Consider the following 8136-nt stretch of genomic DNA (forward strand, 5'->3'; position numbering starts at 1 on the left):
AAAATTTATTAAACTTTTATTATTGAATCCTCTTCATAAATAAAACATTTGAATTATCATAAAATGTAGGAAACTATATTTTACAGTTAATAATAATACATAAGAGCAAATAATGAGACTTATTAATTGTTGGGTCTTAATATGAAGAATGAGATCATTTCTTTTATTTCCACCATAAGTCAAGTTCAAGTCACAATCATGTCCCATATTTAATTTTAATTAATGACATGGTCCAAATATTAATTTGCAATCTTATAATGCTTTTTAAAACTTTGTAAATTTAATTGCCTTCTCAAAAGTATACTTAAATAGACCTTTTTCTTTTACCATCATATACAATTGAACTACATGATGCTGTTTCTTTTTTAATTTTAGTAAATGCTTTGCATCTGTTGCATCATCCACTTTCCATTAAAGATTATTTCTATGTTTTACAATTACCGTGGATGTTTCGGATTTAGTAATCAAAGAGGCTAGAACGCAGACTTTCATTTGTAGGATAATTTAACAATATGCAAAGAACTTGCAGGAGCCATGGAGCCCTTGGAGACGGTTTATAGTCAAAGCATTGTAGGATTACATGTTCCCTCTTCTAACATTAGATGGCGCTGTATTCGAGTTAACTGGCACACATGTAGTGAGAAAAAAAATTGATACACCACTATCAATTAACAACATATATCAGTTTAAAAGACTATCCTATGGCTCTTCCTCAAAAGTTGCGAAAACGATATTTATACAGCAAGTTCAGGTGGAGCTTTTTTAACGACTTGTTTCACTGTTGCTGTACTTCTCAAAGTGCTTCCAACTTGATGGCATCTTCGTCAATTCTACAGTGAAGTTGTAACAGCTGGAAGTTAAATGTTGGAAATATTTTCAAGTGTTCGCAACATGGCGGCATTCTGGCCAATAGAGCAGTGATGTTCTGTAACAACTGGAGGTTGAATTTGGGAATCATTTGAAAACGTTCCCAACATGGTTCATTCTTGTCAATTCTACAATGTAGTGCAGTAACAGGTGGGAGTAAGATTTGGCAAACATTTGCAAGTACGTGGTGGCGTATTCATTTCTCTGGTGATCGTTTAGCTAATCATGCTTTGATTTCTTCACGGGTTATGTAAAAAAAAGTAGGAAACCTCTAATGAATATTTGAAGATGATGTTGTTCGCATTCTTATACCAACATGGCGGAATATTCTAAAATGTTAAATTTTTTAAGGACTTGAATAGCCTTGATACAACAAATACCTAAATTCCTTTCTAATGACATAAACGAATAATCGTTCTTTCGAAAAAAGTAAAGGAATTAAGTTGTCATATCATCGAATGTTTAGAACGAAACTGTAAATTTAAAAAAAATGTTGATACATAAGAGTTCAAGAAAAACCAATATTTATTGCAGAGTAATTTTATTTTAATTAAGTTTATTATGCCTGATCAAAAGGCTAAAAAAGATGTGACGAATGGACTCTATGTTTGTGAATGTCATAAGACATTAATAATTCGAGAAAACGTGTATTTAGGATTATATTTACGTTGATATTTTTACCTAAGAAAACTTAAATGAAAGAATGCTTTACATGTTTAAAATGTACTTTCGCTTTAGTATATGAAACTAAGACTAACTATGCTTCTGCGTACATTTGTCACAAAATTCTTATTTATTTATCAAAACGATATGCATTGACTGCTTACAAATTTTTGTATGCTTGTATTCTGAAACTTTTAATTGAGCAACATAATTTCTCAATGAAAATAGACTAATAAAAGTAAGCTAACTTTTGAATATCACCAACAAAACTATAATATTGTTCATTATGAAATGATAAAATTATTTTAAAACTAATTAAAATGCTATGAGCAATATAACTAGAATCAGATCAAGATTTCATATTACAAAAGAAATTCTGTTAAAATTTCAAATAATGCAATCTCAAAAAAACAAATTCTGCTAAATTTCAAATAATGCAGTCTCATAAATAGAAATTCTGCTAAAATTTCAAATAATGCAATCTCGTAATTATATGTCGGAGTTTTTAATAAAGTTTGATGATATTTTAAAATTATTTCTAATTTTAGGATTATTAAATAGATATTGTGGACAACCTTCAGGAATCCGCAATTTTAGCCGGGGAACAAAAATCTTTTTTTTATTTTTTCATTTCTTTCAAGACAATTTAATTTCATATTATCTTTTCATTTTTAAGTTTCTTGTACTCTCATTTATTTAACTGAAAATCAAGTATCATTTAAATCTCATGACATTCATTCTTTTATTCTCTCTTCACATGTTTTCATAATTTTTTATATAGTAGTTGCTCATTTGACTCATAACTTAATATTTCAGTGAAATTTAATATTAGAATATTTATTGTTTTATAAAAGTTTAGAATGGCTTTAACCTTTTGTATCTTATAAAAAATACATATAAATTCTAATTAAATGCGAAGTACTGCTATTAACTTTAGAATTGCCTACAATCACCAACATTTGTCATTTGACTTTGTTCATAAATTGGTATTTTAAAACTCCTTATTTAGAGACTAAACATTAATCAGTGAAAATAAAAGATTTTGTAAGTTAAAGAGGTGTGAAATGGACCACGAATCTTAAATTGTGAAAAATACCCTAAAAATACCTAGCCCTGCAAAGTATTATTGAATGAATTTATTGAAATTGATTTTATTGCCTCCTCGAATTTCATGTCAAGCATTCGGAATGGAAAATTCACAGTTAGAATATGTAACGTAGAATTGTAAATAAATTCTTGGCAGTGTCTCTGAAATAATTGTTTAAAGTTTTAGAATTTTCTTCAACTTCTCAGTTTCAATTTTCTGTTTTTAACTATTTCAGTTAGGTTTACACTGCAAAAAAGTTAATTTAGACTCGAGTTCTATAAAATCATTTAAATTTATTTTACATTCACAAAACGCAATCATATACGCTCAAAGTATAAACATTTAGTTTCAAACAATTAACAAAAGATTTCGGTTTTGAAGAAATGGATGTATGGCACAGCTCTGAATAAATGTACCATAGTTTTCTTCTTCTCATCCCAGATGGCGCTGTTTTTATACGAATTTGAAGTAACTCACAACGAAACGTTTGAGTGACTTTAGCGTTTATTTTTGCTTTCAAATACTAGTATTTTCTCAAGAAAAACTGTACATTACTAATTAGTTCTGTTAGTTGGAAACGAAAGTACCTCCTTTTGGAGTATCATAAAAGTTGTGACTTTTCTGTCCTTCGCTTTGCCATAAATCAAAGTTTTTTTTTTCTTCTTTTTTTCCAGTTCTAAAAAACATAGTCAATATCACACAAAAAAAAATCAGTTTGAAAATTAATTCTCTCTAAATAGATTGTCTGTAATAAAAGCAAAAAAAAAAAAAAAAAAAAAAAAAAACTTATTCAACTTTTATTCTTTAATCCCATGCGTAAGTGAAAACTTTTCAGTACAACAAAGTATAAGTAATGATATTTTGCAGTAAATATTACGTAATAATACATAATAGTAAATAATAAGATTTATTACTGTTGAATGTTAATATGAAGAAAGAACTCAATTTTTGCAACTAATTTTGAACTTCATTTATTTGTACATGAAAATATATGATACTTGTTAAAGGAGATGCACAGAGCCGCTTACCATTTTAAGCCGTACCTGTGACGGTACTCACTTTGCTTACTACTAACAAGGGGAAGTCACGGGGTTGAAGTCCGGATGAGATTTAGTATAATGATAGTATACATTTAGAATGTTCATTCATGAAAATATTAAGAAGCAATGGCCAGTCAATTCCGAGAAAATAGTCCTCAAGCTTTTGGTAAAGCTTATATACTGATAACCTGACTCTTTATACTTGATCCCGATGGCATGATTGTCTAGGTAAAAGATTCGTATGTGGGAGGTCAGAGTTCGAACCTGGATGGCTAGGAATTTTTTCTTTTTTAAAAACTTTTATTCAATTCAAAATTTACAAATACTCTTAATTAATATGTTTTTAATTTTTTCATCCAAAATAAATATTTATTATCGAAGTACATAATAATAAAATTAAAATTTTAAAAGAACAAATTATAAATATAGATACATTTTTTAAACAAAATAAAATGATTTAAATTTAACTAACTATTTAAGAATAGTTTTAATTAATATGCTACTTATTTTTATGCAAGAATAAATGTTTATTCTTTGAATACTTAAATTATAATTTAATGTTTAAAGGAAAAATAATTAAAAACGTAACATTAATGGTTACAGATAATTTAATTTGCTTGCATCATTTTCAAATAATTAATTTTCAAATTCTTGGATTTTAATAATAATTTATCAATTCTAACTCAACGAAGCTGTATTTATATCAAAAATTGAAGAGAGCAGCTGATATTTGTTAAATATGTAAGCAAAGTTCTCCAACTGCAGTAATCAAAAGAAATAGTAGAAAGCAGGTGTTAATTTATTTAATGCGTTGGCAGATGGTTCAAAACGTATTAAGCGTATTCAAAATTCTTATTTAATCGAACATGATCAAGAAATAAATTCTTGCGAAGATAGTGTAAAAATTCAATCAATTGTACACCATCAATTGTCATCCCAATTTTTAATAAGATGATAAGGTATGATGCATGGTACGCTGTTTAACTTTCTGATGAAAGGGAGATAATTTTAAATGCAAATGCAGTTGTTTTCCCATAGATCTCTTAAAGAAACCTTGCTCTTGTGGACAATCATCATTTATCAGTTGTGAAAATGTTGAAATATATTTTGTTTCCAATGTTTTTACTATAGTTACCATTCTGGTTCTTGTATATAATAGAAAGTAAATGTATATAGGATAATTTTTTAGAAATATTGAATAAATGTTTTTACGATACGAGTATTTATAATTATCACCATTTATGTTATATTTATTACTATTGTTTAAATATTAAATTACAATTTAAGTATTAAAATAATAAACATTTATACTTGCATAAAAATAAGTAGCGTATTAATTAAAACTATCTGCAAATAGTTAATTAAATTTAAATAATTTTATTTAAAAAATGCATCTGTATTTATAATTTTTTTCTTTTAAAATTTTAATTTTATTATGTATTTCGATAATAAATATTTATTTTGGTTAAAAAAATTAAAAACATATTAATTAAAAGTATTTGTAAATTTTGAATTGAATAAAAGTTATTAAAAAAAGAAAAATTCATAGCCAGGTTCGAACCCTGACCTTCCACATACGAGCCGGTTACCTAAACAACCATGCCTTCGGGATCAACGAGACGGGCGTCAAGTTATCAGTATATAAGCTTTACCAAAAGTTTGAGGACCATTTTCTCGAAATTGACTGGCCATTGTGTTTTAATATTTTCATGAATGAACATTCTAAATGTATACTATCATTATACTAAATCTCATCCCGATCTCAGATTTCAACCCCGTACCCTTCCCTTGTAAGACAATAACTTTTTGGTGATCAACCACAATTTAAGTAACATTTCTTTTAATACTCAAAAAGTGAGATCACATATGAAATCCATTTTATTGTCGACATTTTAAATGTCAAGATTAAGACTAAAAATGGGTGAGACTTCTTAATGGTAAATATATATTTGTAATATTTATTAGATTTTGATTAATATATGATTATATATTATATTATATAATTATATATATATATTATAATAATATATATATTATATATATATATTATATATTATATCTATTCCTTGTTCGTTTTTTCATCCCCTCTAATTATATAAAAATTATAGGTTTTGCCGTATAAAAAAATTTGACATTCTCTTGCTTAGAGAATGCTCGCGAATACTGTAAAAGAATAAACAAGGATAAAATGGGTAATATTTTTTTTTTAAATTTTCTAATGGAAAATAAATACCCTAAACACATCACCTAAATTGTTACTATTACATATATTTCAAACCACTGAAACTAACATTTATGTTTTCTCATTTATAATTAGTTCGATTTAAGTTTCCATTTTTGTACATAATGTTTATTTAATACTTTAAAAGAAACAAATTTATAAAATACAAATCCATTTTATTGAAATAAACCAATAACGATTGCTTACAAAGATAACATGCAATGATTTAAAAGCAAAATTAATTGAAGTTATTTTATCGCATGCTAGTATATTTACATTAATTTTTTTAAAGAAGAAATATGATCCATCAAAACATATAATAAGAGTTTTCTTTACATGATAATCGATTTAACTGAAGGGTATTTTTGCCCATCTCACACAGAAACTCCCGTTTTCTGAACATTCTATTATTTCCTTCCAAGTTGTAGATACTAAGTACTACAACTCTGGAATTAAAAACAAAACTTAAGTTATTAATTTGAGATGTGAAGAAAAGTTGGCGAAAATATATAAAAGAAAAACTTTTATTATAAAACTGGTATTTAATTAATCTGTATTTTCTGATGAAAGCTTCGATTGCATAGATTATTAAATTAGACTCAATGTAGTAAGATTATTTTTAAGGAGGAGGAATTCAACAGCTTTTAAACCTACCATAATAAAGGTTGAAAACAGAAGTTTGCATTAAAGCTATAAGGTTTCTTGTGACACAATTTAATAAACTAAATATTTGGCTAATATAGGATTCATATAAAAGTTTGGCTTATATATGTTACATCAATGAGAATTCATTTAATAACCCAAAAATTTATTTGAAGACCTATCATCATGCACAATTGTACTAAATGATACTGTAGTTTATTTAATTTAGTTCTCAAAGAAGCTAGAGGCAGTCTTTCATTTGCATAATAATATAACAATATGTAAACAACTTGCAGAAGCAATGGAGCCTTTGAAGACGGTTTACAGTCATCGGATTATAGGATTGGATATCCCCTGTTCAGATATTAGAGGGCGCTGTAGTCGAGTTTACTGACACACTTATAGCAAAAAAAAATTTGATGCAGCATTGGTATATAAAAAGACTTTATCTTATGGCTTTTCATCTAATCATTTGGGAAAAAGATTTTTATACAGCAAGTTCAGCTGAAAATTTTTTAAGAACATTTTTCGCAGTTGTTGAACCCCTCAAAGTGTTCTCAACTTGATGGCATCCTTGTCAATTCTGCAGTGAAGTCCAGTAACAGCTGGAAGTTAAATCTAAGAAATATTTTAGTGCTCCTAACATGGTGGCATCCAGTGAAGTCCAGTAAAAACTGGAGTTTAAATTTGGGAAATATTTTAGTGTTCCTAATATGGTGGCATTTAGTGAAGTCCAGTAACAACTGGAGTTTAAATTTGAGAAATATTTGAGTGTTCCTAACATGGTGGCATCCAGTGAAGTCCAGTAACAACTGGAGTTTAAATTTGAGAAACATTTGAAAATGATCCCAACATTGTCATGGCGGCATCCTTGTCAATTCTACAGTGAAATCCAGTAACAGTTGGTAGTTAAATTTGAGAAAAATTTGCACGTACGTTGTGGCGTATTCATTTGTCTGGTGATCGACTAAGCTAACCATGCTTTGATTTCTTTAGGAGTTATGTAAAAATAATAAAAAACATCCGCTGAATTTTTGAAGAGAGTATCGCTCGCATTCTTGTACCAGCCATAGGAATGTTAAATATTTTAAGCACGTTAAAACTCTAGACAGAACAAATAAATAGAGCCAGAAATTTCTTTCTAATGAGACAATTAATCCCTCTCGCAAACAAATTAAAAGAATTAAGTTGGTATTATTCTCGGATTTTTTTCAAACGGAATTGTAAGTTTAGACAAATGTTGATATCTAAGATCTCAACAAAAGCCAATATCTATCGCAGAATAATTTTAGTTTAATTAGATTTATTGTGTCTGCACAAAAAGCTGAAAAAGTTGTGAAGAAATTTGCTGGTTTTTCTCATAAGGCGCTTACAAGGCCAGAAAAAGGGCAATAAGGTTTATATTTGTATTAAACTTTTATTTAAGAAAATTTAAATGAAATATTGTTTTACTTGTTTAAAATGTAATTTCGTTTTTGTTTATGAAACAAAGAATTTTTTTTATCTTTACGTTCAATTGCCACGACATTTTTATTTATTTATCTAATGGAAATAGTGCCAGCGTCCTGGCATAGGGGTAGCGCGTCTTCCCCGTGATCTGGGCGTCCCGGGTTCGA

Source organism: Argiope bruennichi, chromosome 11 (assembly GCF_947563725.1).
Source record: "Argiope bruennichi chromosome 11, qqArgBrue1.1, whole genome shotgun sequence".
NCBI lineage: Eukaryota > Metazoa > Arthropoda > Arachnida > Araneae > Araneidae > Argiope > Argiope bruennichi.